Genomic DNA, 17201 nt, shown 5'->3' with positions numbered 1-17201 from the left:
ACCCTTGGAGAAAACCTGACAGCTCAACTGAGCAAGTTACACTGGCTCCCTGACAAGAAGTGAGCTGTACAGCAAACCACGAACTTTGGTGCTGAAGAGGCAGTTCAGTCGCTGCAAAACCGTTCATGAAGTCGACAACAACTCACAGAAAAGCTTCAGCTAAGGGGGGAAATGGGCACAGTGGCTGCTGGCTCCTATCTAGCTTCTTGTCCCTTGTCACCCCAGGTTGTTTTCTGCAGAGCTGCTGCCCAGCCAGTCACCCCCAGGCTGTCCTGGCGCAGGGGACCATGACCCTGGTCCATTTGATATAACTAGTTAACGTTCCCTAGAGCAGAGATGTTAGCTTGGGTATCCCACTTCCTAGGCAATGTCCTAACCAGCAGGCTACAGACACCCCCTCACCTCCTTATCCTCTGTTTCAATGACTGTAAAGGCGACAAGGGACTCGGAAGTGAATCTTCCTCCCATCGACACACTAAGTTTTGTTGAAATGATCAGTTCACCTCGAGCTGTAGATTCAAAACCCTTCAGGGGAGAGAAACAGAACGATGCACTCCCCCATCCTGGGCCAGGGAGATGACGACGCTTTGTGAACGTCCCCTTCGTTCCTTCAATTCTCTTCCAATTGACTACAATGCCACCAAAAACCCCCAAACCACCCCGTCTTTCCTCCCTCCACAAATTATTCACATGGCTCTATTATCACATGAGCCAACACACAGGGAAGTAGGGCTGGAAAGGGGCTCGTGCACTCATCTGGTTCCAGCCCCCGGCTCAAAGCAGGACCGAGCATCCCTGAAATGACTAATCTGCACTAGTAAAAAGAGTGCGGTAACATCCGCCAGAAGACCTGGCCCTCTTCATTGTCATACCTCATAGCAGGCTACGGTAAAACCTATGGTTCCCATTAAATGGGAAGGAGAAATTATTTTTTTCCTAGTCTGACAGCACCCCAATCTACACTGGGCCGTGCCTTCGGCTTTTTGCCACCTGGATATGCTCCACCAAGTAAAACGGATGTGGCTTTTGAACAATTTGACTGCAATGTGGTAGCTACGGCCTGTACGTGGCATTCTCCCATTCCCCAAGGGTTGGCTTCACTAAACAGCTCTTGCATTTTCCACTAACAGTGGTGGCATCACAGTGGGGGGCAACGTGACCTTGCCACAGTGATTTAAGGTGAGTAACTGGGAAGAAAGGTTGTTCTGTACACCACTCTTCTGAAAGAGCCACGAGTGTCTGCAGCCAGGCAATTACCATCACCAGTTTGAAGGATGCAGAGGTCATGGGAGTCATGCAAGGTTGGGGCAAAAAATCAGAAAGACAGATCAGATCTTATGACGCCTATGAACTAGCTACTAGATAACACTCCCAACTTCCTCGCTGCCCTGACATACCCTCGGCAAACTGAGGGCCGTCTGCAAGATGCCGCGTCTCAGGGGACGCGTGTCAGTCAGAACAGGCACGCTCGTGCACACAAAGCTAAAGGCATCTCGGTCTCCTCTCTGAGCACGCGGCCTGCTCCTTCTGCAACCGAGGGGTTGCATCAAACCAGGAATCCCTTTCCTACAACGCCCGCCGGGGAGGCAGCTGCCTATGCCAGGAATCACCCCAAAGAAACTGCGGCAGCTTCGAGGCTGTGCAATTCTTCTAGGGAATAGCTGTCAGAGCATATATGCACCAGCCTGGAGGAAAACAAGCAGGAACCGCAGCCCATTGGAAGTGGGTACTGTGGACTTCAAGCTTGCTGGGCTGTGACTACACTGCAGTGAGTTTTGGGGAAGAAGAGAGGTTCTTTGCAGGCGTCTAATGATAGCAGTGTTTTAGGGGAGGACTGCCCTTACCCTGCCATCTTCTGCTGCCTGTTCTGCCTCTCCAAACAAGCCTTTGTTCCTGTAGCTGATTTTAGAGTTGTTGGAACAAGCTTTATCTGAAAGCCTTGTCTAAACTGGGGGCGGGGGTCTTGGTACCTGCGTACGCTCCTGGAGCCGAGAGATGAAGTTGTGATTTGCACCAGTATGGCTCACCCTGGTTTCTAGTAGAAATCCTAGCTCCAAGGAGCTTTGTGAAAGGGCTTTTCCAGAAGCCAGGCCACTAATAGCCCCCCAAGGCTGAAATGGCCAGTGAGAGCAAGGTCTAACATCTCAACATCTTTCAGCTTCGAGGCAACTTGTGCTTTTTCATCCCAATGGAGCGTAGTTGGCTTTGGAGTCAACCCCAACATTTCCTGACAGCTGCCGGCTACAGGAAGAATGCCCTTGAATCCAGATGTTGACGTGGATTCAGCTGGATGCCTTGATTAAACACAGTTGAAAAGTCAAGGATCTTTTGTGAAAACAAAGGAAGACAAGCAGGGCAGCTGAGGCCAGCCTGCTTAAGAGGACATCGATGCTGAAGTCCCGGTGACGCTCGTGCTCCCCTTTCTAGGTCTAGTTCTGGAAACTGAACCAGTTCTTAAGAGGACAGGGAAACCTTTGCCCTTAAAGGCAGAACTGGAAATCAGCACCTTGCTTTACCACCTCAACCGACTGGGGTGGGGTGGAAGAACATGTCATGCATCCTAACCTTGGCTCGCCAAGTATTGGCTCCTCATCTCTGCAAACGCTTGGCTGTGCGCTCAACTTTCAGCCAACATTCAACTTCCATTGACTTGTATGAGCTTGCAGTTGAGCAGACGTTTAAAGGCTTTGCTGAACCGGCGCTGCTCCCAGCAGGCACCACTCCGCTCGGCCAAATTTACAGCTCTGGGTGCCAAGGATGCCGCTGGGGAATCAGCACGTAAATCTGAGTCTTGCTTACAACCACTGCACGTGTCTGCACGGGTTAGAGGATGTCCCACGAAGGTGAAGATGAGCAATAAATCTGGAGCCTGCATTGCTCCGCTCTGGCCAGCAGAGGGGGACCCCGGGCAGGTCAGACAGATGTTGCACCTCTGGCTAAGGTGGGGGCTAACGGCGTGCAGACAGGGAAGCGAATGAGCCCATGCTGATGCAGAGGGAGCTTCTAATAGCTCCCAAGGGATCTGCTATTATTTAAATATGCAACGCAGGCTTAGGACAAGGCCTTTGGAGCAGTATGCCGAGTAGCAAACAAAGCTCCCGTGATGCTTTGCTAGGTAAGTCAGGGGCTCGGCTAATCTTTCTCTGACCTTTAGCACGGGCAGGTATTTTTAAAAACCGCTTCGTAAGGTTTTTTTCCTCCAAACTGAAATTAAATGAACTCTGTTGGTTGTGCCGTACACTTTCTATATCACCTCTTTTAAGGCTGCCAGAGGGCTAGCAGCAAGAGTGCTTTGTGTCACCGGGGATGTGGCACTGTTGCTGTGTTTCTCCTTTGGAGATAAGCCCATGAAAGCGAGCTAATTCGACAGGGTTATAGGCTGTAAATAAATTAGCCATAAAAGAACTGTGCAAAGCCATATGCTGAGCTTGCTCCACTTAAATTGCCGCAGTAGACCAAAGATGGGTAGCACATGCTTTATGTCACTAATTTTTACAGTCCAAAGCAATAAACTGGTTGACCCGGGTTGGATTCGTCTTCCAACACATATTAAAACCTACCTCTCCAATGGGGCCTCGCTACTTGATGGTAAATTCGACGATATTTTCTATGATACCATAGACATTTCTTTTAATAGCACAATTAACACCTTACCATGAATATTGCCAAGCTGGGATATTTGCAAGGGTTTGTTATTTTACCAGGAGGGGATGGTCTTCTGATTACCAGTATTTGTATTTAGACCAGGCTGAATGGTACGAGCACTGGGAAGAGCAGGCGCTAAATTATTAACCTGGAATACAGGACTTTTTGTAAAAAGCAAGAACTGTCCATTTTTTAATTTTTTTTTTGTATTTTTTTTGTTGAGGGATGACATTTTGCTGCTCTCCAGGTTGAGATGAAAGCATCTGCCAAAGCAGGAGGCTGTTGGGAAATGGCAACCACTGTGACGTCATTCCCCAAATTAGATTTGCTGTGCTAAATAGACCACTCCACAGAGACCATCTGAACCATTTTCCCCTAACGTGCTGTACAAGCAGTGGAAAACTGCAGAGGGAGAGATGGACACCTAGGCTCTCCTCCACACGTAACCTGTCAATGCCAGAACTGCTCTTGTTCGACTCTGGCTCGTCGTATCCCCACCAGCATCGTAGAGGGCTCCATGATCCCACCACCTACATGTACACAGAGGCAGGGCACGGATAGTCTTTCAGTGGCATTCCTCCTAAAAAACCATGACAAAGGGTAGGAGACAGATATTGTTACTGATGGGGACAGACATGGGACTTCTGCAAGGCCGTGCATATTTCCTGAGGATGCTTCTCCGTCAGAGACCCGAACAAGCATCCCAGGGGACCCCCAACTTACGCTGGCATTTCTGGTCCTGGGCACGTGGCAGATTTCCCCACCTTTCCCTGTGCACTTGCTTTCCTCTGGTGGGCTTATGCTTGAGCACACATTGGCACTGGTAGTATAAACCAGTCAGAGCACAGGGTTGGTAGTATAAATCTGTGAAAGTATAAACTGGTTACCGGTAGTATAAACCTGTCTAGCATAGCGTTGTCAAACAGACAGGGGCACGGGCCAGATCCAACCAGGTTACTAGCTGGCAACTGGACATTTGGGGACATGGCCGGGGGGAGTGGCGTGTCACCGTATGGTCCACCATCGCTGGTCCCACCGCCCGATGGTCCAGGTAGGTATTTGTACTGCAGCCACCCCTGGAAGCTGGGCAGATAAACCATTTGAGCGTGTTTGGATAAAAGTGTTCACTTTCATAACCTTATTTTTGAAGCATCTTCCCCTGGCAATTCTTTACCTTACTTCTACACATTTCTCGTTCAGGATGGAACCGAGAGTTACCATTATTGCCTTTCTCGTTTATTAATAAGCCTATGTCTTCCCTTGTGAAGCCTCTTCCCCTTGATATAGTTACAAAATCCTTTCTTATGCCCCTTAACCAATTTGGCTAGAATCACCCTTTTTTTTTTTTGCTATGCTTAGCTACCTCCAATTTCAGCCCGTTTCCACTATTTCAATTAAAAGAGGATTTACCGTCTAATTTAGGATCACATCTCCAGAGGTGAAGTCTGAAAGAAATTCACTGGCAGGGTATTTAGTTAAAAAGCTAATCAGAGATAGCAGACTGCCTACAAATTGACAGAAGAGAGGCATTTCAAAATACGTGCAATTAAATAGCGCAACATACAACCGATATAAATGATCCCCCGGTGAAATTACCACCACGCTAGAAGATGCAGGTTTGTAACCCTCTGTTAGTCTGATCCTGCCACCATGCGCACGGTGTTAGAAACCCTCACGATGCCTTTATGGTTATCAGCAGTCGCACGTTTGAAAAGGAGACGACCGCTTGTAACAGGAACAATACCTTGCTGTTTGTTTCTGCTGCCGAGCTCCTCTAAAGCAATAGTAAGGAGAAGGGGAATCCCGTGTTTAATTTGAACATCAAAGTAGTTTATGTATTTAATTAAGGAAATCTCAGTGCACTGGCTGCCTCGTTAGATTTACTTTGGCATTCTTCGGTTTCCAAGGGGGCGGTGGGATTACGTGTTGCCATTGACTGCTACGGTTCTCGAGTGCTTAAGGGGTTTAGGAGCAAAAGTGCCCCTGACTTTTCCAGGGGACTTGAGCTCTAATCTCTCAGGCACCAAAAAAATCCCCCTGGTGTCATTTCATGAGTCTTTTTCCTTAGCTGAACTTTCAGCTGGACAGATGGTGTTATAAATTATACTGAAGCCAACCAGGAGCTTGCCTACCAGGCATCCCAGGGCAAGACGATGCCTTAAAAGTGATAATCGCGTTGGGCGATGCATCTAAGGAGGGCCGACTGGATGTCCCAGCAGTCTGAGTAATGGCATCTGGTTTGAAAGGCCAGCGGTATCCCAAAGGAGTTCATGTCTGCTGGTTGTGCACTAAAGTAGACAAATCAATTTGATGCTCTCCGCTGAGGTGCAGACAGACAGACATTTGCCCCTTCACCCGCTGGAAACGCCAGCTACCAGCATCCTATTCAAAGATGACGTGGTCCATGCAGAGTGAATTAAACCCTTAGACGTGGCCCATTCAGGCCGTGACGGGGGCCAGTTGTTGAAGCCATGGAAGGAAGCCGGCACTACCGTGACTGATGCTTGTACGGATACGTGCAGAAACGGAGCCGCGGACACCACTACCCAGATGTTTTGCAGTCTGCTGGAGGGTCTGACACGCTAGAAGCAATTTGCTAACACACAATTTCCATGGGCATTTGCTGTTGCATTTTGGCGGTGCTGTTACAGGCCACTGACTTGGCTGCTTTGTGCCTCTCATTCGCAGCTCCCCAAGGGACCCCCTGCGAGAGGTCGCACGTCTTCCAGTACAACCTTCTCCAGGGAGCAAAGCTTTCCTCCGCACAAGTCTCTCAGCTGCTTTTGCTCAACTTCTCCGGGGATGGCACCTCCCTACCTCCGCGGCTGCCTACTGGGACTCGCTGTTACAAACCTTTGCTTCCGACTAACCTTAATTTTTCCTCCCTTTTAGGTTTCAACCCACTGCTTCTAGCCCTCCCGTTCTGACTTAATGTTTTCCCCTTTATGCTCTCAAAATATTCATAGGCAATTGCGGCAGAGACGGAGAAGACTCAGAGGGCTCAATCACGTGAGGTCATTAAAGGGCTTATGGGAATTTCCAGACGAGCAGAGCCATTAACTCGGACGCTGCGGCCTTTGCTTTTCTCTGCTGAAGTGTCGAGTAAGGCTACAATATGTTGCTAAAACAGTTGGCGCGCTCCATCCTGGAAGCGTCTGCATTTCATCCACGAGTTAAACAGCCCTCACACCTCCCTTCCCTAACTCACAGGACTGCTATGAAGCTTTATCAAATGTTTACCGAGTGCTTCAAAAGCCTCCGATTGAAGCAAATTATTGAAGAATTTGTGCAAGGTCAGCCCTTGGGAACAAGGGCCCCTCTCCAAGAACAGCGGCCAAGGCACAGAAGTACAAAAACTGCAGCTACTGCTTCCATAACGCAATTAAATCGAAGCAGCAAAACAACAGGCTCGCCGTCCTAAGAGTGCGGCAGATGGTTGCGCGCCGAAACACAACGGTGGAAACCAAATATTAGGTCTGGATCAGCCTCGTTATTCCGAGTTTCTACGAGATTTATTTGCGCTTGGAAGTCCATTGCTAGGGTGACTTCCTGCCTTTCCTCTCTCGACAACCGTCCTTTTTTCCCTCTGGACTCTACGGACTAGGGAGAGGCCGCAGGCCAGACTGCACGGTATCGGGATCTGTTGTCCTGCCTTTTCTATGCAGAAAATCCTGCACCAGATGTGTGTAGCACAGAGGAGTTCGACCAGGAATTTCTGCCCAACGTTCACGGACAAGGAGGTGTTCGCTGAAGCTGATGGGACAAATACAAGACTTGCAGAAAAATTCATGCAATTGGCCTGGGGAACTCATTGGCACAGGACCTCAGAAAATAAAAAATAAAAAGGAGTGGGCATTTGTGTGAAAAAAACAGCCCTTTTAGAGCTCAGGTAGTAAATACAGACGTGTTTCTTCACTTCCAGAAGCCTGGGAAGGGCCGCAGACCTGCCTTAAGGCATAAGGCGGACTGGAAATTGGAGGTAGGAAGAAAACAGGTCTGGAGACAAGAGACCCCATCAGACCTACTGCAAAAACTCTTGCCTTTCCCTCTCAAGCAAGTGATCTTGGCCCAGGTGCTCTGAACCAGCCTGGCAAGCCCAGCATTTGCATTTTGCATACCCCCACCTCAGCCAGCACATAAAAGAGGATGACGGGATACTTGGGGAAAAAAAATCCTCACTAGGAGATTTTCCTTGGAAGAATTGCAAGGAGGGCAAAAGAAGAACACAGCGATTTGAGAGCCCCCTTGGGACTCTGGAGACCCCAGGGTCAGGTCGTTGCTGGCGCTCGTCACCTGTACAACAGGGGAAAGACACGCGTGACAGTGGGGTCGTGAGGATGGGATGGAGCCATCACGGAGCGGCTCCCCTAGCAGGGCCCTGGGAGAAGCGAAGACGAACACTGGAGGAAAAGTGCTCAGAGCAAAGTGTTATCACGTTATTTTAAAAAGTCCGATGAACTGAAGCCTGGTCCCTTGTTAGCGTTTGCTCCGGAGGAGCAGCCTTTAATTCACACGCTCGCAATCCCATTGAAAAGCACGCTGCTGGCCTCCTGTCTGCAAACGGCGTCTGGCAGCGCGAGCTCGGGGACGGATCTGAGCAAAGCTGTCACATCTCATCTGCAGAGGAGAGGGCACGGACGAATTGACGTGGCGTTCAGCCATCCCCCGAGGTCTCCGCTGCTTTTTGGGAGCGCCGGTTTCAGCAGAGCCGGCAGCTGCCGTGCAAGACCTGTTTGTCGGCGTTTAAAGGGAAATCATCATACCAACGTCCGTTTTCGAGCGGGACGGCACTTCCGCGCGCAATATGTGAGGGGCTGCCGGAGCAAGGGGAAAGTGCTGGAAACCGTCCGTCAAGCAAGTGCCTTCCCGGGCGGTTATTGGAAATAGTTTGCCCCTGTTCACTCAAGTCAGGCAGAGCTCATCGTTCCCGCAATAGGCTCCCTGGCTGACTGCCCTGCTGTTTTAATTAACAGGCTTTCTTCAGCACAAATCCTTGGGCCCGTTGTGCAATTATTTCTTCAGCAGGTTCCTTCTCAGTTACTAGGTATCTGTCAAGCAGGATTTCCACAGCAGCTCTAAAACAAAGCCTCTAGCAGAGCAGTTGCCATTGTTTTTAAATTGGTTAAACTGGCTGCATTTCACTATTTTGAAAGTGTCACATTTATTTTTTGGCAGGTACGCAGGAAGCCCTGACGTGAACACGTGGCCTTCAGCCGTGCCGCTTGCAGGCCAGGACCCCGTGAAAAGTTCACGAGCATCTGGCTGGTTAAGTGCTCGGATGCGAGACCTCCCTGCTTGAGGCTAGATGAAGCGTTGGTGAAAGTGGAGTATGTAGACCTCTTCTTGCCTTTGAATCAGCGTGCCGGTGCGCTGTTGGGAATCGCTATCTCAAAAGAGACGAGTTCAGATGGGACGTCCATGAGTTCCTGATCACGTGCAACCAGTAAAAAAGACGTTTCCATTGTGCGTACCTCCATTCCCTCGGCTCTTGGTTAACTTCACTCCCCATCCTAAGCTGGCATACGCTGGTCACCATGAAACAGCTGCTGCATCGCATCCCGAAGAACCCCAACGCTCAACGTTTCATACTCATCACTAGGTTTCAGAGTCAACAACACGCTTCAATGAATAGGGGTGGGATAGGAGGCTAACCACAACTCGGAGCCGCTTTTCCAGGCTCTCTATGTACTAGCCAAGCCACGAGTGCATCAAGTTCGCACTCAGAGAGTTTTCTTTTTTCCACACCCCCCATAAGAAAACAGAGGATTCATTAAGGTTTAAAGCGAAGGACCCAATAACACATGGTCTGATGCAAAGCACTCAGCTGTGCCACCTCCCTCTGACCCTAAGTTTGTTAAGCTGTTTGGATCCTCGCAGATGAAAGGTGTCATATAAAAGGTAAGATCTGAGAGTCTGAAGGGAATGAATATGCAGTGCTTTGCCAGCAAGTCAATCTTCAGTCCATTATCCACTTAGTCGGGCTCCGGCACGAGCCATTAAAAGGGGACTAGCACATGCTTACCCTGCTTTCTTAATCGGCACTTTATCCTCCGCTCTGTGCAGTTCATGGAAACGAAGCAATTTCGACCAGCTCTAAAACTGGAGAACAGAAGTTGGGACTTTGCTCCAGATTTCAATGAAATAAAGGAGAAAGGCGGGATCACCAAATTGGGCAAACTTTGCGTTGGACAACAACGTACCCAAGTCGTATTCCTGGGTATAAGGAACCAAACTTCTAACAAACTGGGACATGCAAATGTTTTCAGTGGATTTGCTGTCTGCTTGTGGGTGGGTTTCGCTGCAAAGCCAGCTCTTAATTTAGCTGGAGAGAGCACTGTAGTCTAGGCACCTTCCACGCATTGGTGGCAGCGGGAAAGCTGTGTTTTCTCCGGATCAGGTCACCCTGGAGGCTTTCAAGATTAACCAAGATGAACTCCTCTTGGAACGCAGCTTACAAACGGGAGAATATCTGATGCAGCGTAGATAATGCATTTAATCTGTTAACAAAGCAATAGCCATTCAGCGTGACCAAAGTCAATAACAAAACTATCTCTGGTAAGCCACGGGACTGGAAATTAGCACCCGAACGAACTTGAAATTACAAAGCTCACAGTGAACGCAAAACCATAACTAGGAAAAAAAATCACCTCCTGTTGTGGGGAAAAAGGTCAACCGAGAATCGCCAATGCTTTACACCGCATCCTTATTGGGACACCCAGAGTTACTGGGACATCCTTATCGCAGAGGAGCTGCAGAACTGCGGAGTTACCCGTTAGCATGCCGAGCTGTCCTCCTATGGTCTCTCGTCCTGAACAAAACACTATGACAGTGGGGCAAAGTGCCATGGATTAGCTCTCATTGACCCTGGGGTAAGAGTGTGTGCACACAAGTGAAATAGCTGATGTGCTGGGAATCCCTGCTTTCATTTAAACATCAGCAGTTTGTGCCCATGGCCAAAGTCTTAGCCACATCATTTTAAACTGGAGAACAAGGAGCAACGGTTGCAAGATGCAGCGAGCGAAGCTGAGGTTGGATATTAGAAAAACTTTCTCACTAGGAGGGTAGTGAAGCACTGGGACAGGTTACCCAGAGAGGTGGTGGCGTGTCCATCCTTGAAGGTGTTGAAGACCCGGGTAGACAAAGCCCTGGCTGGGATGATGGAGTTGGGGCTGGTCCTGCTTGGAGCAGGGGGTTGGACGAGATGTGACCTCCTGAGGTCCCCTCGAATCCGCATTTTCTATGATGCTATGAATTCAGTTGGGAGTCTAAAAGAACAGGTTTGCAAGCTTTTCTGGCTGTCTACTTCCAGTACATGTGGGACTGTTTCTGGGAAGCCATGAGAAGATATACGCGAGGAAACAGTCTGGTGCAGGGTGGGGCCAACAATAGAAAAAGAAAAAAAAAATCAGTCACCGATTCATCATTCGGTATCCAACTCTCAGCATATCCCGGGGCAATTCACTTATCTTCTCTTTGCACCTGTTTCCCCAACTGTGAAATGAGAACAGTGCTACTCATTTACAACATGGGGACTGATTCATTAACTCAGGCCTCCAAAAGCATCAGACGGAGGAGTCTCAGACTTTCTTCTACTCCCTAAACTGGCAGTCACCAGTGTAATGCATTCATCAGGGCTGTTGGTTGCAGCCAGGTTGGTCTAAGGAGATAGGCAGACGAGGATCTTTGGATAAATGTGACATCTTTAATTAGACCAACTAAATAGTTGGAAAAATTGTTCTTTGCAAGCTTTTGGGCACAAGCACCCTTCTGCAGGCAGACTCTCCCTGTGCCCGAAGAAGGGCGTTTGTGCCCGAAAGCTTGCAAAGAACAATTTTTCCATTTATTTAGCTGGTCTAATAAAAGGTATCACATCTACCCAAAGAACCTCGCCTGCCTATGCATTCATCAGAGACAACCTGTCTGCACGCACCTTGAGCCGTGACAAGCAGATGGTGCAAATTCACAGAAGACTCGAGCGATATAATCACGGGCACGGCAAGGAGAAAACAAAAACGGTCCTGAATTGAGTGGATCAATCGCCTTTCTGCTCACTGAGTAAAGTCTGTGCCTCACAGTTCCCTGCGCCCGGTTTAAGGAAAGTCAGTGGATGCTGCTTTTAAATTAGGGACTGCCCCATATTCACAGGGTGGCAGGGGGATCTGTCACGCCTTATCGTCAGCCACAAAAGAGACTTATTTCAAGGAAGCTGAAGAAAAGGCATTCATCACCAAGAGGGAGGCCCTTCTCTAAGTAGGCCCTTCTCTTTGCTTCTCAGTGGAGGCAAACAGACACAATTGGGGGTAAGAGCGAAAGTCCAGGAAGCAAACACCGCTCGGACAATCGCGCTGTCATCTTTGCCAGCCAGTGTGCAAACAGATCTGGGAAATAAAACCCCTTTCCCTCGATGATCTCCAAGCACTCTGCTCGTAAGGGAGCTTTTACAGGGCCGGCAGGCAATTATAAGCCAGATGAGGAGGCTGAGCACAGTCATTAAACCCTTTCACTGACTCCAAAATAAATTCGAAGCCCACGATGGACTCTCGGCTCCACGCACCCCTCCTGCTCCGGCAGCGCAGCGATGCCTCCTTTTGCCTTCGTGTTCCTTCTGTCTTCTCTCACAAGGGCCTCCATGCTCTCCCCAGGGTTGTTTCCTGCCCCTGGAAAATCCTCTTTGAAGCATGAAACTTCACCTTCTCTATCTATCCAAGTGGATTTTATGGACGGTTCGTTCACTCTCATCCTCTCTAGCTAGTAGACAGCACCTTTGTGGTCTTAGGCATAAATGTCTCCCCTTCTCCACTGCCTTGGGGACCAGGCAGCTCTCCTGGTCTCACATCCCATCCGAATTAGCCATGCTGGGAGAGGAGGCAAGTGTCTGAAGTATAAAGCACCCTCTGGTCCCCGCAGAACGGCGAGTCAAGCAATTTGTGAGGACATGGCAGTAAGGGAAGGGCAGGAACCCGGCTCCGGGGCGTCACTGCGGTCCATCCTTCCTCCGATAACGTGGCCACCAGAGCTGGTGGAAATAAGGAAATCAGAACTGTGATTTCCAGGAGGGCAGAGGAGTCTGAAAGCACATCCAGAGGGGATGGGAAGAAGAGAAGAGAAAAAGGTGGAGAAAATTTACCCAGTTTGACTTCCTTCAGTGCACAGATATAAAACTCTTCTTGCTGTTTCTCATAAGCAGGTGCAGAAGTAGGCTCAAATACACACACACACCAGTACAATATCTAGCCCAAGATAAGCCACATGCTTTCTACTACCGCAGTGTCTCAAGTGCTGTATCCTATAGCACGTCTTAGCTCCACTTGCAAGCGATTGTGACAAAGCAGACAGCACTTGTCAAAAGCAAAGATTATAGCAGCAGGCGCATCATTTATAATCGCAGGCTTTCATTCAGGATGCCAGGCCTTGCACCTTCCTCCTACAGGGAGCAGACACTCGGGGAAACTTCCCAAGTACCAACACCGGGTTTTCACCTCGGAGAAGCCATCTGAATGCGTGCTCAGAAGCCTGGCAGGAAATTGCCCACCCTGCTTCTCCCTCTGCTCCACCTCCTTGGGTTACAGCTCCCATAAGCTTCACTTCACTCTTCAACAGAGTAAGACAAGACACTCTCGACAACTAAAGCAATGTGTGTGCATCTAGGCAAAGATATTCAAGAGCAGCATATGGCATGCAAGAGAACGAAGTGCTGGTTTTAGGCAATTGCACTACAACGCTGCTGGAGGTGGAGGTGGTGGGGGGAGTGCTGGCTTAATATTCAGTGCAAATTCCCCTAAAAAGTCAGCGCAGCTTGTTAAATTAATCGACATATATTTATGCATCACTGCACTTTTGCTTAAGTACCACAGTGACAAGCGTCTGGATTTTAGCATCTCGGGTAGATGAAGTGGCTGCTTTGCTCCTTCACTTTCCACTGTCGAGTCCAGACTGTAAAGTAACAGAGGTTTGGGAACTCATCCCATCTGCACAGCTGCACTGTTTTCTCTGTAAGCAGCAGGTGGTGCTGTCTATATGGAAAAAGCAGGGATAAAAGGTATGGGTGCTAATGCTATACAGTTCTACGTTGCTTTTCATCAACAGATCAAGGGCTTGACAAATATTTAAGCCCAGGACACAACCACTAACGAAGCATCCCTTTGAACGCATGGGTAAAATAGAAGATCTTCTGTGAATTGACTTAAAACTGGGGGGAAAAAAAAAAAAAAGAAGTATCGAGGTCATTCTCTGAGCAAGCCTAGATCAAATTTTCTCAGCTTACAAGTAAACACCAGTTTTCTTACTTGACGGCCAAGCAGACAAAGCCTGGGCTCTGAAAACGAAGCAGAGACCTTTCCTGGCCAGATACCAGGAGCAGCAAAAATATTCTGGGCTACCGGTGCTACTTTTCCAGACAGCAGAGCTGTACGTTCAGTCACTTGCCCAAGGCCGTGCAATGTTGGCAGTGGCGAAGTTGGAAGCAGAACCCAAAACCTTGGCCCCGGCACTGGCATGGGCATCACTTGGCATCACTGAAGAGGGAGTGGAGGTGTTGTTCATGCCACCTACTCGCCTCGCACACGTTCTGCTGGGCTTTGATTTCTCTCTCTCACATAGGTGATCAAGTGGCTTCTTGATTAAAGTGGTTTCATTCATCCTTCTAATCACAGAAGGACAAAAGCCCTATTTAAAGCTACTCAAGTGCCTGACTAGTCCCAAGGGTGTTGGAATTGGTTGACTAGCCCCAACAAACTCATCGAGATCACGTGTGTGCTTAAAACGAAATATGTACTTTAAGTACCTTCCTGAATTAGGACCGTGATTGATAATTATGAACAGCTTCAAAGAAGTCCCACTTATCAGACAGTACAAAATCTGACCGAAATGTTAGTTCCTTTAACTATTTTGATGTGACAGAGGAACAGGGAGCACAACAGGAGACCAGCCTGGCTAGACAGTAATCTCTTCAATGAGCTGAAACTCTCATAAAGGACTCCTATAAAAAAGTGGAAACTTGGTCATATTACTTTATGTGCAGGGAGAAAATTAGGAAGGGCAAGGCATGATTTGAGGTGCAGCTGGCAAGGGACATAAACACAATAAAAAGGGATACTACAACTACGACAAGAGGAAGAGGAAGACCAAAGAAACCATAGGTTCCTTGGAGAACGCAATCTGGTTACAGTTGATGCAGAAAGGCTGGAGTATTTAATGCTTTCTTTACTCCAGTCTTCACAAATGGGGGAAGCTACCAGATGACGAGTACAGCTGGCAGCACAGATAGGGAAGGAGACAAACAGCCAAGAGTAATGGCAGAACAGGTTAGGGATTACTTCGATAAGCTAGATGCTTGCAAGTTGGCATGGCTGGATGAGATGCATCCAAAGGTACTGAGGGAATTGGCTGGGGTAATTTCAGAGCCATTGGCTATCTTGTTTGAGAACTTGTGGAGGTGGGCGAGGATCTGGATGATTGGAAAAGGATAAATGATAGTGCCCGTTGTTAAGAAGGGGAAGAAGGAGGATCTAGGGAATTACAGACAAGTCAACCTGACCTTGATACCTGGAAAGATCATGGAGCAGGTTTTCAAGGAATATATTGTGAAGCCCTTGAAGAGAACAAGGTGGTCTGGAACAACCAGCAGATTCGCCAACCAACAGCAGATCATGCCTGACCAACCTGATTTCCTTCTGTGACAAGGTGACAGGCCCTGTGGATCAGGGGGGAGAGCAGAGGATGTGGTATACCTTGACTTTAGCAAGGCTTTTGACACTGCTCTCCCACGATAGTCTCATTAACGTGCTAAGGAAATACAGACTAGATAAAAGTACTGTCAGGTGTGTACATAACTGGTTGGGTCATTGTGTTCGATAAGCAGTCATCGATGTCTAGTTGGGAGAAGGTTCAACGCCTAGTTGGGAGAAGGTAAGAAGTAGAGTTCACTATCTTCATGAAATGATTTGGATTATGGGATTAAGAGTGTGCTTCTCAAAGTTACAGATGACACCAAGTTGTGTGGAATCGCAGCTACTCGGGAGGGCAGGGCAAGGAGCCCGAATGACTTGGACAGACTGGAAAAGACAGTCAATCAGATTCAACACGGACAAGTGCCAAGTCCTGCGCTTGGGATGCAATGACTGCATGCACAAGTACAGAGTGGGGAAGGAGCAGCTAGGCTCCAGTAGCACAGAGGAGCTGAGGGTTACAGAGGACCATAAACAGAATATGAGCCCAAAAGTACTTTTCTTGCAAAAACAAAAGCCAACAGCATCCTGGGTTGTATTAGCTGGAGTGTCACTGGCAAAGCAAAGGACGTGTTTCTTCTGCTCTGCTCAGCACTGATGAGGCCTCACCTGGAGTCTCGTGTCCAGTCTTGGGTCCCACATCCCAATCTGTCCACATCATGAAAAGAGTCCAATGCGGAGTAATAAAAATCATTATGGGCCTGACTTACGAGGAAAGACTAGAAAAAAAAAAATCAGGGCTTATTCATCAGCAGAAGAAAGAAAGTGGGGGATTTAATACCAGTTGGGCTTCTGGATAAGATGAGCTCGTGAGGACCCTCCCAGCCCTACTTTGCTACGATTCAGTCAGGACTCCTGGGTTGTATTGTCAACTTGGGCCACGGGTGCAGCGAAGGACCCATTTGCTTCTCCTTGAGGTCTTCACCTCAAACAACTTCCAACAGACTTCAGTCTGATTAGGGTCAGCGGCAGTGGCACACAAGCCACGAACAGACAGCAGCTTTGTCAAAACCCAAGCTGAGTTTGCAGGGCTGGAAACGTACTTGTCAGAAGAAGCAAGTTTGACATGAAGTCACTGAGGGATAAACACAGAAACCCATAAAGCCGATGTCAGAGCCACGCAGCACTCCGGAGATGAAAGGAGCTCTGCTCAGGGTAGACAGCAAGGGTCCCACCGCCTTTCTGGAAGCAAAGATTTGCCGTCGCTATCCTTAATGCCAAAGATGGTGCCGCTGTCCTTATCCAAGTTCTCCCTTACCCTTGTTGTGGACTGAACCACCTTTCTGCCTACCTGCCCCTCCGTGCTGCCCACATGCCGCTTTTGAAGCACTTCTACGGCTCCACTCTGCCAGCAGCATCTTCGAGTGCGAGACATCAATATTACAGCCATTGCATTATACACCGGTAGGGACATTCACTGAATAAAAGGTTAGTTCTGGGAACTTTTCCCCCTTCTGGTGTTCAGCTGGCTGGGACTCTGGATAAATGGTTACCTGCAAATGTGGGGCCCCCCGTCCTGTCCTGTGTTCAAGGGGCAAACGTGACCAGACAAAGAGGTTCGCTGTTGTAGTGAAGCTTCTGGATTAAAAACTGTCAGAAGCTTATTTCTTTTTTAAACAAGCAGCTAAATTGAATAAGCTTCCACAGCTGGCCACCAAGCCAGAGGGAAAAGGACATAATGCCATTGGAACGGGCTGCGCAGATCAAAGCTAGCTACTTATTCTATAACAAAGCCGAGGGAAAGCATTAGTCACCAACGAGAGCTCCAGTAGCTGGCATCTGCAGTGAACCCGGCTAAATTGCTCATAAATGCCCACAAGTACACACACA

General features: G+C 48.6%; 1 protein-coding gene across 1 annotated transcript in view; it reads right to left on the bottom strand.

The window, feature by feature from the left end:
* EXTL3 (exostosin like glycosyltransferase 3) overlaps positions 1-17201 on the bottom strand; it is a 169991-nt gene that overhangs the window by 19867 nt on the left and 132923 nt on the right.

This window comes from Alligator sinensis, unplaced genomic scaffold, assembly GCF_000455745.1.
Source record: "Alligator sinensis unplaced genomic scaffold, ASM45574v1 scaffold637_1, whole genome shotgun sequence".
NCBI classification, from domain to species: Eukaryota; Metazoa; Chordata; order Crocodylia; family Alligatoridae; genus Alligator; species Alligator sinensis.
This window is presented reverse-complemented; position numbering and strand designations above follow the sequence as displayed.